General features: G+C 52.0%; 1 long non-coding RNA gene across 1 annotated transcript; it reads right to left on the minus strand.

Annotated features, from left to right (window-relative positions):
* Nucleotides 1-10,092: 10,092 nt before the first annotated feature.
* Nucleotides 10,093-12,699, minus strand: LOC129603285 (uncharacterized). The gene is made up of 3 exons (XR_008693049.1): nucleotides 10,770-12,699; nucleotides 10,548-10,691; nucleotides 10,093-10,413 (listed from the first exon to the last, which is right to left on the minus strand). It is a non-coding gene; the product is annotated as an uncharacterized LOC129603285 (long non-coding RNA).
* Between the last annotated feature and the right edge of the window lie 1,793 nt (nucleotides 12,700-14,492).

Raw genomic sequence — 14,492 nt, forward strand, 5'->3', positions numbered from 1 at the left:
CATTATTCACCGTCCGTCTGAAACGATGACCTTCCTGACTCTTTAAATATTAGCTCGTTGCTGCTGCCATTTAGTCAGTGTATCCTCTGGAGGGCCCGACTCCACCATAAACTTCACTAAGAGTCATAAAAGAGTCATCATCAGGCGGAGATGAACTCATACGGCCTGATTTAAGGACTGCGATTCGTCATAATGGCAACACTGACATTTCAGCGTCCCGTCAGGGGATCACCTGTTTAACTGACAAATACGGTGCCTTGGATAAAATAACGCCTTCGACCGTGGCCTCCTGGAGCTTTTTAATAAACGGAGTATGTGGAAGCCACAGGTGGCTGCTGTTGGAAGCTGATGGAACCCGGGCAGATTGGAACACGGTGGACTGGTGGATTCAAAGCCACCAGTTTGGCTGCTGAGTGATGGATTCAGCTCAGATCTGTTCTGAAACTGAACCAGGTTCTGCGTGTGCGATTAAAGCACAGATCCAACGGCGCCGTGCTGTACACTCGACGAGCCCGACACCTCCACCACAGGCTCCTTCTCTCGGATCAACACCCACGCCTGCGTCCCACCACTTTGAACAGTAAAGTTCTCACACAAGTGGCGACGGAGCCGCGTTTGACGCCTCTGACACGTTCGCAGCCAAGAACAATGATCATTGTTCTGATTCCGAGTGTGAGCAAACTAAAAAGTGCTTAGTGCTGATCCTGGTTCCGCCTCAACCCCAGCAGGAGAAAGGTTGGTTCTGAATGGCCGCCGGAGGAAGTGGCCTCGCCTCAGATATCGGCGTTCTGAGCCGAGCTGCTCGATGAAACCCAGCGTCATCCTTTCAGGCTTTGAAACTGACAGGGAGTGGGCGCCGCGTCATCCCGGCGCCCAACTCGGACCTCCGCTCAGACCCGAGCGCTGTGAGGCCGCCCGCGACTCCACGACTCTCACCGCTTCGTTCCTCGCCTCCGTCTCCGCTGCCATCGCTTCCACTTAAAGCGGCGCGCAGGGGGCCTGACTGAGCAGATTGATTTCCAGTAAGGCAGTGTCTGGAGCACATTCTGGAGCTTTCCGGACACATTCATCCTCCTTTATTGCACTCTAATCTCGAGAGGCGACCCCGTCTGCTCCTCGGGCTTTGCTGTAGACACGCACACAAACGCACAAATACATAAACGCTCACACACGCGGTCGCGTCAGTGTTTGGCGCCGTCCTCCAAAGGCCCAAAGCGCAGTTATTGCCTTCTTTGTCTTAATCAATTTTATCGGTCCATCACAGTCAAGCCCGTCTTATTAAAGAATAACAGACATTTCATTTATAGCAATAAAAGGAACGCATCAGTATCAGCTCCTGTAACGGACAGAGCTCAGACTGGAACCATGGACGCGTGAAGACGGGCCGTGCTCCTCGACCCGTGCGCTGAACCAGAACCCCCGGTCCCCAGGTGCAGCGCCCGCTCGGCCGCCGAGGGGAACCCGGCCCTCGTGGCGGCCTGCGAGTCATGCAGAATTGATGACGAGGCCAAAGCTGGCGCACGGCGGCCGCCGTCGTTGCTATTCAGGCCGCCGCGCGAGTTCAGGACCCGCGGTAATGAGATTTCTTCGCACCTGGTGATTGCGGCGAGCAGCCAGCCAGAAACGAAGGCGACCGCTCGGCAGGATGTGTCCACTGACGCGCCGGTTGCTTATTGTGAAGCATTGATTCCTACTTAAACTCACAACTTCCCCTGCGGCATTAAAGGCCAGTTATTTGTCCCAGCGTTTACACACGTATTTAAATGTTTCGTCTTCAGCGTAGACGTATTCGTCTGTGCTGCATGTGGCCTGTTTGTTTGAGCCACCAGCCAAAAACCACGTTTATTCCCATCACATTCCTGATGTTTTTCTAGACTGTCCAGAGATCATTTGAAATGTTCTTTTAAATGAGATTGTCGCAGATCAACTAGCTTCCTGTCAGGATTCCAAACGCGGCCGCGGCCGCGTCTGATCCGGCGCCGTGACACCGGGTCGCCAGCAGCTCAATAATGATGAGACAGATGTATGACAGCCACTCACAGGGGAGCGCCGGCCTATTTGTCTCTCTGTCTCCACGGGAAGATGGATGACCCTTCAACCCGGCACCGGTGGAAATATTCAAAGCGCCGCCCTGTCATGAAAAGCCCATCATCATCCGTCACCGCATGCCGCTCAATCCATGACTTGTTGACTGGTCCCGGCGTCTGCTTTGGGTTTAACCACCGTGAGCTCTGAATGGAGGGAGACGTACAGTGACACGAGCTAAAACTGAGAGTTATCGCTGAATAATAGCCAAAAATCCAATTGTTTAATTAAACAATTAATGTCTATTTAAGGTGTTTCCTGTTCTGTGGTCACTACAAGCTCCCATCAACCTACTGCTTCTCAACGACACCCACAACCCTGGAGGCCGGAGACACAGCATGCTGTGAAACACTGGAAATAAGAAAAAGTCTCTCATAGACTTTAGCAAAAGGCTCATTTAAGTTTAGGTTCTTAACATGATGAGGCAGTGTGTACTGTGACTGGCATCAGCCTCATCAATAATCTGATGAGGCCGTGGTCGAACTCTGGTCTCTGGGGAACGTCCTCCGCTTACCAACAAGCTGACAGTCTCTACGGTCGTCACTGATATAGTATCAATGAATTAACCATTGTCAGTTTAGACTAGACACACACACACACACACACACACACACACACACACACACACGGGACAGGACCAGGGCAGGAAAATCTCCATACATTTTCACATTTCCCAGGACCCCATGAGCCAGGCAGCCTCCTACGATGAGTGAAACCTTCCCCCTCAACATTTCACACGCGCAGGTTTTCCCCTTCGCGAGCCTGAAACTCAGTGTGAGTCGTGTGATTGACTTTAAGGACTCGCAGACTGCTCTAATGGTGCAACACGCTCTGACTCCCACGGTTACCGTGGTAACAGCAGGTTGTGCCACAAAGAGTTCAGAGTAGGTGCGAATTGAGTTTGTGGTTAATAACAAAACGGCGAGGGTGGACGGGTTTAGTGCTAATCTCTGGAGCCTCAACACGTCCGCATGTCACACTCACTCACATTCATTAAGCACAGTTTAGCGTCAGGTATTTTAAATTGCTAGATTTACTGAGAACTGCTTCCTCACACCTCCCCTCTTCTTAGAGTTAAACCCTCATGAAGCTTTAAAAAGCACTCCGCATTTGCATTTCAAAAGAATTAAACATGACACTGCAGCACCATTTACTGCTCCTTCAAATTCACATCCCACATCTTGTCTCATTCTCCTGAAAATGAGAAGTCAGTGCACTCCTCTGTAAACACAGCGTGGACGAGCTGCAGCTCATACGCGTGTTTATGATCTAATCACAGATAGGCTGTAATTAAAAGGCATTAGCCGCTGTCTGACTCATCGCGGGTCCGGTTGCCTGTGAACACTTCTTCTGTGTCGGCACCGACGGCGTCCTCGGGGCCGCGTCTCAGACGCTGCCTTCGGGTTTAGGCCTCACCGTCGGCACAGCGACAGTCCGACGATGAATGTTTCATGACTGAATGCTGCTGCGCCTCTCGACCCGAGCACCGTGGATGTGGAAGTTTCTGCCTTTAAAATCACAGCAGGGAAACGGGTTAAATAAAGGAGCAGAGAAATGCGTCCATCAGGAAACATGATCATTGTCTCCGTCAAAACACGGGTTTTCTGCTGCTTTTTTACGTGCGGCTCCTCACGTGTGACTTCACTGCAGACTTTGTAGCTAAAAGCAGCAGTGATCGATGAACAGACGCCGGCGCCACCGCTCCCGTGAGGGACGCCTCCCCCCGCTCCTCCCACGGCGTCCGCCTCCACAGACCTGCGGTCAGTCGATAGGCCGTCGGATGCGCTCCACGCGACAAGACAAAGGGTGCGTTTACGCGTTTCAGTGTGACATTCACTGTGTGTCAGCGTCAGCGCTGACTTTAAACAGCTTCTGGAGGCTGGATCTCCTCTGGGCGGTCACGAAGTTCACTGGAGGAAACATTTACAGATGTGTGGAGCGCATGAAGGGTCCCAGCTGCTACTGGGAGAGCCTGACTGGTCCCTGCGTCGTCACTGGGCCACAAATAGGGCCCGGGTCCTTCACAGCTACGACTCCAGAGGCTGCAGCTGTTGAACCCGGGTCCTTCAGCACCAACAAACCGCATCCAAGCTCTCGGTCTCACAGTGAAGCTCCGGTTTAACTCAGAGTGTGAGAACCTTGAAGAAACGCCGCCACCGCTTCATGTCCTGATGTTGCCGCTCGATTCTCCGCCGGCGACTGGCCGTTCACACCTTATCACCGTGTCCCCCGTTATGAGGTGCTACTCCCGCCGCGGTGATCTCTTTAGGGCAAATGTTGGAGTTCTCGGTAGCAGTGGAGTGACAACACATCCATCAGCCTGCAGCCACCGCTGCCTCATTTCTAGAGCCCCATTGATTTCTGCTTTTTATTTCCCTTTCTTTGAAAAGATAAATATATAAATGTCAGCAGAGGAACGCAATCTCCCACCCAAGTGTTTGATCACAGGCTAACTGGGCAATCCAATAAAACATTCTCCCCCAGCTGGAGCCCTGCCAGCTGGAGCGCTGCCAGACTTTTGTATTAAAATGCAATCCATCTGAGTCAGAGGCACTGCCATCAGCGCTTCAATGCCTGCGTCCTCATTCACATCTTCACAGACCACAGACAAACGCTGCTGGAAGATATGAATCCATTGTCGGCGTCGCCGATCACTAACTCAACAGAAAATTCATTTAGCATTAACATTTAGCGGCGTTATTGAATGGATCCTCAGCCATCAGAAGGAGGCAAACACAAAAATAATTGGTAAGGTTGGCTTAATAAAGTTTCTAAAAGTGAAGCTTGGATCCGTTTCCTCACTCTGGGGAAATATTCTCTCATTATGCTGCGTGTGGGGGAGGAGGAAGCTGCAATAAGGTAGATTTCAACCGAGGCTCAGGAGAAAATGAAACCTTCTGATGACACTAGAGCATGTAATGTTTTTATCAGGTTCCACCCATGGAGGAAAATTAAACCAAAATTACTGGAGCTTTTTATTGTATTCCTTTTCTTCTCCTCGCTCTGTAAGCAGTTATTCCCTCTGAAGCAATCTAATCACGCTCAACCTGTTGTGCTTGAAATGATCCCAACTCCTGTTTCAGTCATTTCAGCTTTGAGCAACAGGCCTCAGCGAGTCGCTACCGCCGGTTTTAGAGGAGATCTCAGGCTTATCTTGACCTTTACAATTTCCAAATGCCAGTCAAAAGGTTCGACTCAGCAGCAAAGAGGTTTCCGATACTGGATTAAAGTCGCCGAGCCGACAGCGGCGGCGCGGGGACGCGGCGTCCACTGAGCGACGCCCAGCAATCGAGTGCCGAGCGTTTACACTGTTGATCCGTCCGCTGGATTTTCCCCACGTTTGTTAGTGAACATCAGAGTAGAGGAACAAATGTCTGCTCTCAGTTAATCTGTAATAATTAGTTCAGTACGTCTCATTCAAACAAGCAGATGTCTGCTAATATGTAAATCAACAGTTTAGAAGTAAGGATTTGTAACTAGCTTTAATATTTTCTACTGAGCAACTAAACACTGAAACAACAAACTACAACAATTCAACTAATTGCCGGATTAATCACTTCCAGTGCACAGATTCTGTCAAACAAGTTAGCATGGCTGCTTTTCCTGTATTTACTGTGGAAACTGGCAGGACAGGACAATAAGAGCACCCTGTTGGGCTAAAAGCCATCGCATGCAGCACACAGCATCTTTGCACCGTGGTTCCGTCTGGGCCAATTACAAGAAAGGAGAATTGAGTGATGTTTGAAACACGGCGACGGAGAAATCCATTTTACACTCAACACAACAGCAAAAATGAACATGGGGACGAGAGATTCATTTTTTCCTCCTTCTCGGAAATTTCATCTGCGAGTCTATATTCAAATGTATTCTGGCACAGGCGGAGCCGACCATGGCGTCCATTGGCTGCTGATGTATCCGACTGATCCAACTGAAGGCTTTTTTTGGACGTATTTTGCATATCAATATGCGCGTGTGCGTCTTGAAATCCGTGGCTATATTTAGGAGATTGCTTTTTGATGGCTGCTCATTACAGAATACGCTGGCCGTGGGTCAAATGGAAATGCCACGGCAGCCTCAGCAGAGGCGGTGCAGGGGAGTCCTCCCAGCACGGACACGCATCCTATCACACACGATGAACCAATGGAGGCGCCGCTCGCCCCTTGGCCACACAGTAACGCCACCAACAGTCAGTCGGAGATTCGATTCTGTGCAAACGACATTACACAAAACAGGAGCTTGATGAACCTGGCAGCTCACGAACTGCTACGTAAACTAAAGTGGCTTAAAGAAAACTTGGTGAAGTTTGTTTTTGTTCCGCGCTTCTCAGTCAACTCACTCGTGTCTCTGTGGCCTTGAGCGCTTTCAATGGGCTTAACTCGCTCCCTCTCAAAGGCCTGAACGCAGGAATATCGACTTTCCCGTGCCTCCTGCGCTTTACGCGAGTGGCATCCGAGTCGAGGTTAACAGTGTTTAGTAATTTCAAGCCGTCTCCGTGGCAACGCTTCCCCCTCGCCATCACCTCAGCCGAGGAAACCCTCCCATCATCCTCCCTGCTCTCCAGTGTGTCACGTCTGTAAACACAGTTTTCTACACGTGGACTTTCGCTCGATGGCTCGCGACCCTCGCCGCCGTCGCTCGCTGTGACGAGGTCACGAGCCGAGTGGTGACCCGGGTGCTAATGGAGCCCGGCAGTAACGAGCGACCGGTGGCGCCGCGGCTACTTGTGGAGCATCAATGCAATAATGAGGTTTATTCAGACAGAAGATGTGTCAGAATCAGTGCCCTGCTCATGGACCAGATATCTGAGAGTGAGCCTGGATCCAAGCTGCGGTTGTGTGTTGTATTTGGGTCCTAATGATGAGCAGCCCTGGAATGAGACAGAGGTGGAGGGTGTAATGAAGGGCGCGTGAGGGGGGGCTGTGTGGGGGTGGATGGCGTTCATCCGAGGAAGCTCGCAGTTGTTCCAATCACTGATTAATTCGATCATGGCTCCGCAGACGTCCATTGTTCCTGCGGTGGCCACGTCTCTGCAGCGGAGGTCGGGTTGCTGGCGCGGTGCTAGCGCTGCTAATGGAGCACATCTCTCAGGGATGAGCATCGGTCCCGGAGAGCGGTGGCCTGCTACCGTCTGCCTGCCTGTCTGCCTGCCTGCCTGCCGCATGTCTGTCTATATCCCTGCCTGCCTGTCTGTCTGGCCTGCTGCCTGCCTGCCTTCTGCCGCTGACTCCTGTCGTCTGTCTGCCTTGCCTGCCTGTCTGTCTGCCTGTCTGTCTGCCTGTCTGTCTGCCTGCCTGTCTGTCTGTATATATCTCTGCCTGCCTGTCTGTCCTGCCTGTCTGTCTGTCTGCCTGTCTGCCTGTCTGTCTGTCTGTTCTGTATATATCTTTGCCTGCCTACCTGCCTGTCTATCTGTCGTCTGCCTGTCTGTCTGTAATATATCTCTGCCTGCCTACCTGCCTGCCTACCTGCCTGTCCTGTCCTGTCTGTCTGCCTTCCTGCCTGCCTGTCTGCCGCTGACTTCCTGTCTGTCTGTCTGTCTGTCTGTCTGTCTGCCTGTCTGCCTGTCTGCCTGTCTGTCTGTATATATCTCTGCCTGCCTACCTGCCTGCCTACCTGTCTGCCTGCCTGCCTGCCTGCCTGTCTGTCTGCCTGTCTGTCTGCCTGTCTGCCTGCCTGTCTGCCTGTCTGTCTGTCTGCCTGCCTGCCTGTCTGTCTGCCTGTCTGTCTGTATATATCTTTGCCTGCCTACCTGCCTGTCTATCTGTCTGTCTGCCTGTCTGTCTGTATATATCTCTGCCTGCCTACCTGCCTGCCTACCTGCCTGTCTGTCTGTCTGTCTGTCTGCCTGCCTGCCTGTCTGTCTGTCTGTCTGTCTGTCTGTCTGTCTGTCTGTCTGTCTGTCTGCCTGTCTGTCTGTATATATCTCTGCCTGCCTACCTGCCTGCCTACCTGTCTGTCTGCCTGCCTGCCTGCCTGCCTGCCTGCCTGCCTGGCCTGGTCTGCCTTCTGTCCTGTATATATCTCTGCCTGCCTACCGCCTGCCTACCTGTCCTGTCTGTCCTGTCTGTCTGCCTGTCTGTCTGTATATATCTCTGCCTGCCTACCTGCCTGCCGGCCTGTTCTGTCTGCCTGTCTGTCCTGCCTGTCTGCCTGTCTGTCTGTATATATCTCTGCCTGCCTACCTGCCTGTCTGCCTGCCTGCCTGCCGCTGACTTCCCGGACGCCGGCGTGATTTCATTTCACAGGCCTTTCTTACAGCAGCACATCGATCAGCGCCTTCGTCCAAACACGTGCTTCTGTAATAGGCTTCCAGCTCCTGCGATTCTTCAACCGGCGCCAATAGAAGTTATGATTTAATGAAATGATTACTTAAGGCTTGATGCCGCGTTTCTGCCGCTTCGCTCCCAGAAAACCCTGCGCGTTCCTTTCCTCTGCGTCCGAACTCCCCTCTCTGCTTGTCTAACCTTTCTCCTGCACAGCTTTTATTTCCCCTGTTGCTCTTCGCGCGTCGGCCTGTGTGCGATGTGAGACGGGAGGAGGGTCGGAGGCGTCGCTGTCTGTCGGACGGTCCCAGCGGTGCATTAGCCGTCCCTCACCGTGTGTTATTGATTCGCCCTCTCTAATCAGTGTCTCTGTGTTACAGATGAGCCTGCGCTGGAGTTTAGAGCGGCTGAAGCCCAAACTAAACCACAGCCTCAAGGACGCTGTGGTTTAATGGCAGTTAATCTACCTGTGCATGGTTACAACCATGTGACGCCCTGACTGGCCGCTAATGCACATCTAAATTCACTCGCTCACTTTTCTGGGCACGTATAAAGAGTTCTATTCAACAGGTTGATGTTAGATCTCATCCACCTGAAACGCAAGTGAAGGCGAATTCACACCTCAAGTAGCAATCAGAGGTTTGATAAAAGCATTCACCAGTCCAGCCTTCATCCTTTCACGGGTCCAGAGGTGAATCCCAGATGTGACTGTGAGGAAGCTGCACATCTAACTAATGAAGACACTGCTGCAGTCGCCGGCACAACACACAGGGCCTGGGTTTAAAGCAGGCGGTGCCAAACTGCACAGATACAAACAAAATGATGAGGAACGACTGGCGCTGACGAACACAACGCAGCTCAAAGCAGCGATAAGGCAAGAAAATGTGTTTCAGAACTCTGGTGGGAGTCTTCCTGGAAAACACTGTGGGCCACTCGGCATCTTTTTGTCGTTTTTCACCAGCAGACCTGCTGTAATGAGGATGTTGTGGTGCTGGATCATGATCGGCACCGTGCGAAGGGCAAAGTGGTGCCGAAACTGACAAACAGGCGAACGAGCGCCTCCAAAGGCTGTGTCCACACACACACACACACACACACACACACACACACACACACACACACACACACACACACACACACACACACACACACACACACACACACACACACACACACACACACACGCGCTGTCCACTTGTGGAAACCCAAACCCGTTCAGGGTCAAGTGAGATCACAGTGTGTGGAGACATTGAGTCACGCACCTGTGACCAGTTTATGTGATAAATAAATCCAAGCCTGACATGAATCTGTGTACAGAGGAGCCGAGCGCCGCTGTAATGAAGACTTCCTGTCCGCGTCGAGGCCGCGTGGTCTCCGCCGCTCGGCCGTTTGACAGGGATAAATGGATGTTGACAGAGCCATGAGATAAAGGCCAAACTTTATCTGCCCTTTCAACTATTCAGTCAGTGTTTGTTCTGCGATTCTGAGAGACAGACTCTGCACAGCAGGAAATCAATTACATTTGCAGCAACATGTCTCCGAGCTCGGCGGCGATCTGCATTTCTCCCCTCTCGTCCTCAGCCTGTGTGCGGTGAAGAACGTCGCCCTCACTCTTTGAAAGACACGGCCGCTTTGAGCGTCGGCTCAGAGAGAGCGGCCGCGTACGACGGGGGAGAGCTGCGTGTGGGAGGAAGACGAAGGGCGCCGGGGGGGCGGCGGGAGGGGGGGGGGGGGGGGGCATTAATGAGGCTGCTGGGACATCACCGTCACATTTACATCACCCAGTCACTCACAGCATAAAGAGCTCTGCTGTCATTGGGGGGAAAAGTCAAACCAGGAAATTACATTTATCAAATGAAGTTGGTATCTTCATCATCATCATCATCATCTTGAGTCTAAATGGCAATGAACACAAAGTATTCACGTTTAAAAAGCTGGAGGTGAAGTCAAACTGGAGCGAGTGCGTCAGTGTTTGGTGCATGACTGTTATTCTGTTATTCAAGCTCAGGGTTACTTCTTTCTTCACACTTTTGACTAGAAACGCAGACGGTGAACTGTTTGTTCCCTGCAAACAAAGGGACAGCATCTGAAAGAAGGGTGTACATCACACGCGTCTGACTCAGCAGTCCTTGACTAGATTAAGTTTTGAAAGGACACTTGACAAACAAGAGGAAAAAATTAAATTCAACAAAAACAAACCTCAGGCGTCTGAAACACACGAGGAGGTGGAGGTGACGAGGGAAGTACTTCTACGATCGCACCCCTCGAGACGTTCACGACGTGGAACAGGCAGCTTCATGTGAGCGGAGACTAAACGGACTCTGGTGGAGGCTGAACCACCTACTGGGTCAACATGGAGTAGAATAAAGAAGTGTTAATAAGAGCACACGGCACAAAAAGGTTCCAGATAAACTCACTCACAGCTGACGGTGGTCAGAAACACGTGGTAGAATCCTGGTGAGCGGAGCTGAAGCTGACGATGACCAGAACGTGGACAACGAGCAAAGAGTCATTAAATCAGTGGAGAAGCTGAGGACGAAGCAGGAAGTGGAAGAACAAAGTGGCGCGGCTGAATAATGAGCTTTTACTTTGAAAAGCCTTGTTGTAGCCTACTTAGAGAACTGAGCACAGCTGCTAACTGGGAAAGTGGGACAGAGGCTGCAGGTGTAAAAATAAATTATTTATTGTTTTATATTAATACATACAAATATATAGTCGCCCTTCAGCGTTATTGATTATAATGACATAATTGCAGCGGGTGGATTTGATCACTAACGACCTGGTTCAGCCATCGTTAGCGTCATCACACACACCTGCATCAGGACAAAGCTGCACTTTGTCTCACGGGGCACGAGCGAACAGACAGATCACAGGCAGGTCCACTGTGAACACTCTGTGCCCGTTCACAGTAGTCCGTCCACTTTTAGCTCGGGATGAATAAAGTTCTGCCTTATATGTAAGGATAAGAATAGACGCCCCATCCACCAGCGATGAGTCACAATCACTAGGACAGTACAGATATAGGCTGGTTGAGGGTAAAAACAGAACTCGCTGTATTTATGAATCCATCACCACCACAGTGAACTCACCGCCGTTCATTAGCAGGCGCCGCGGCTGCTTTTTATAGCATGGGAGGGTCTCGTGGACTCGGCTCATCTGTCGCTCTCAGACCCTTTCGGCCCCGACGCGGCCTCACCTCATTAACATTTCAGGTGACGACTCTGTCACAGCCTCCGTTAACCATTCATGAGCGCGCCTTATAGCAGAATTAACATTTTACACCCGATAAATCAGCTTTTCCAATCTAGCGCGTGTCTGTGCAGCGGCCCAGCATCGCCGGGGAGCAGGATGCATTGTTTGTGCGCATCCGATCCACATGACTCCATCTCTCTGCGGCGCTGCCCGTGCGACCGTGACATTTGTCTGAACTTCTCTGATCACGGCGTCGTGGTGAATCACAGCCATTATACCACATCCCCGGTAAAACTAGACGAATCAAACCTGCGGCCTGATCCGGAGGAGGTCATTCCCAATGTTACGCCAATTAATCACCTTAAAAGATAAGTCACAAATGCAAGTGTCACACATAATGGAAAGGTCGGCTAATTAGCTGCTATTTTCAGTGAGACACTGACGCGAGTCTTTCTGGGAAGCAAAGTGAAGGAGAAGGGAGACGTGGAGAGAGGGATGACTTTGTGTTAACGCTGGGAGACGTTCTGCTGAGGAGTCTCTGCGGTGTCGTCGTTTTGCTTCCTTCACGCTTTACTCGCGTTCAGAACGTCTCGGGGAGTGGGTGTGACGGCGCTCAGCGAGACCAGGAAGCCTCCGCTGCTCCACTTCCCCCCAGAAAAACAACAAACCTTTTCAGGATAGAGTAGATGAGGGCGCTTAGCTTAGCGTGTGCTCGCATTTAAATACCGTCTCGCTGCTTTCAGCGTGTGGACAGACGTGACCCTTGAACCCAGTCTTTAAAAAGGCCTTGGCTTCGTTTGACGAATCCTTTTGGCGACAACAATGGCTGCGGATGCGGGAGAGCAGCTCCTCGGACGCTTCCGCAGACACTGCACAGAACAGAGCACAGCCCAAAGCGGCGTCACGGCCCGGCGTTGCCTCAGTAACAGCCTCCAGCAGCTCCTCGCTCCCCGGCAGCCGCACAAGCCCATCCTTTATAAGTTAACATAAAGATCAAGGTCGGCGTTCAGAGCGGCGCTGATGGGCGACCTTGCCTCCGTGACAGAGGATCCACCCTGGGTCCACGCAGGCTTTTCCAATTCCATCAGTCCTCCAACTTCTGCAAAGTCAAAACATAAGAAATCGATCCTGGAGGGTGAAATGAGGAAATGTCCCTAGGATTTATGGCCGAAACCAGCGTGTGTGTGTGTGTGTGTGTGTGTGTGTGTGTGTGTGTGTGTGTGTGTGTGTGTGTGTGTGTGTGTGTGTGGCCTAGTATTTCACTTCAGCTGTGACTCATCCCACCTCCCGTTCCACACGAATGTCAGGGAGAACATGAAGTAAACCGCGATTCTTTACTCGGCCGCGACGCGTTCACGTGTGCGTTATTATGGAAAACACATGAGCTCCGTTCTAAAAACGATCATACGGTGACAGTAAACAGGTGAGTGATAGTGATGCCATACCAGGGAGCGGTTTGAGCGAGGGGGCGGGATCGCGGTGCTTAACAGTGATGATTGACAGGAGCACAGCAGCCGTGAGACGGACCGGACCGATTCAGCTCAAAGCCTCTAAGTTGAAACGTGCTCCACCGGAGGACAAACGTCAGACTGGGAGCGTCTTCCTTCACTGCTGCTGTGCTGCCCTCTACTGGACGTTACAACAGCCGCACCTCAGCCTCAGGAAGCCCGTCCACAGGGCTGTTCCCCCATGAACTGCCTGAGAATAGAGCTGTACTGTAGGTCAGACGTGCGTCAGCGTGTGGAGAAAAGGCACTGCTAAGAATGGTCTGATTAAAGGACAGTGAAGGCGCTCCCCGCACGCTCACACACCGACCGCACGCTGCCGCTGAGACCGGAACGCTGCTCCGACTCCTGCAAGGTCCGTCTCAGGTCTCACAGCGGTTCAGCGGTAAAAGCCTGCGCGGCGGCTGAAGGTTCCCCGGGCGCGGGAGGAGCAGTTGTTTGTGTTTGTGTGCCCACGCCGGTGTTCTCGCTCTCGCCCTCTGAGTCACTACGCCACAGCCGGCGCTTTGCGTTCTCATCAGTCTGGGCTCCATCAGCCGTCCTGCTCTATTTCATTTCTGAGAGCTATGAGGAAAATGGAAGAAGCCGGTGAGTGTGAGCGCGCCTGGGGATGCTGCTTAAGGCCATGCCACCAAAACAAATTCCATCCTCGTGATCACGCCTCCCCAGCTGCGCCGGTACCTGCCCGACTCCTGCCTCTGTCCACATCAGGATATTGCTCAGCAGATTGCTCAGTTTGGCCGAGGAGCTAGAATTTGCTCAGCGAGGTGCGTCGGCCCCTCCCTCCCTCAAATCCTCACCCACCAGGAATGCAAATGACCATTGTTGTCCCTGGCCATGAATACCCCCCCCCTCCACACCACACACACACACACGCACACACGCACACACCACACCACACGCACACCACACACACACACCACACACACACACACAATATATGCACACACGCACACCACACACACACACAACACACGCACACCACACACACGCACACACACACTCACACACGCACACCCACACACGCACACACACACTCACACACGCACACACACACACAAACACACACACACACACACACACACCACCACACACACACACACACACCACACACACACACACACACACACACACACACACACACACACACACACACCACGCACACACACACACACACACACACACCACACACACGCACACACACGCACACACACACACACACGCACACCACGCACACACACACACACGCACACACACACAAACACACACACCTCGCCACTGGAGGTTGCATTATCTTGTTATGCTGATCAGTGAGGTGTGAATTAATGGCCGTTAGCTGACAGAACCTGGTGGCATTAGTCAATTACATTAATCAACGGGTCCAGCAGAGGCTGAAAGGAATGAATAAGCAGCACAATACACAACAGCACAGGAGCCCTCGGCGGCT

Source organism: Betta splendens, chromosome 17 (assembly GCF_900634795.4).
Source record: "Betta splendens chromosome 17, fBetSpl5.4, whole genome shotgun sequence".
NCBI lineage: Eukaryota > Metazoa > Chordata > Actinopteri > Anabantiformes > Osphronemidae > Betta > Betta splendens.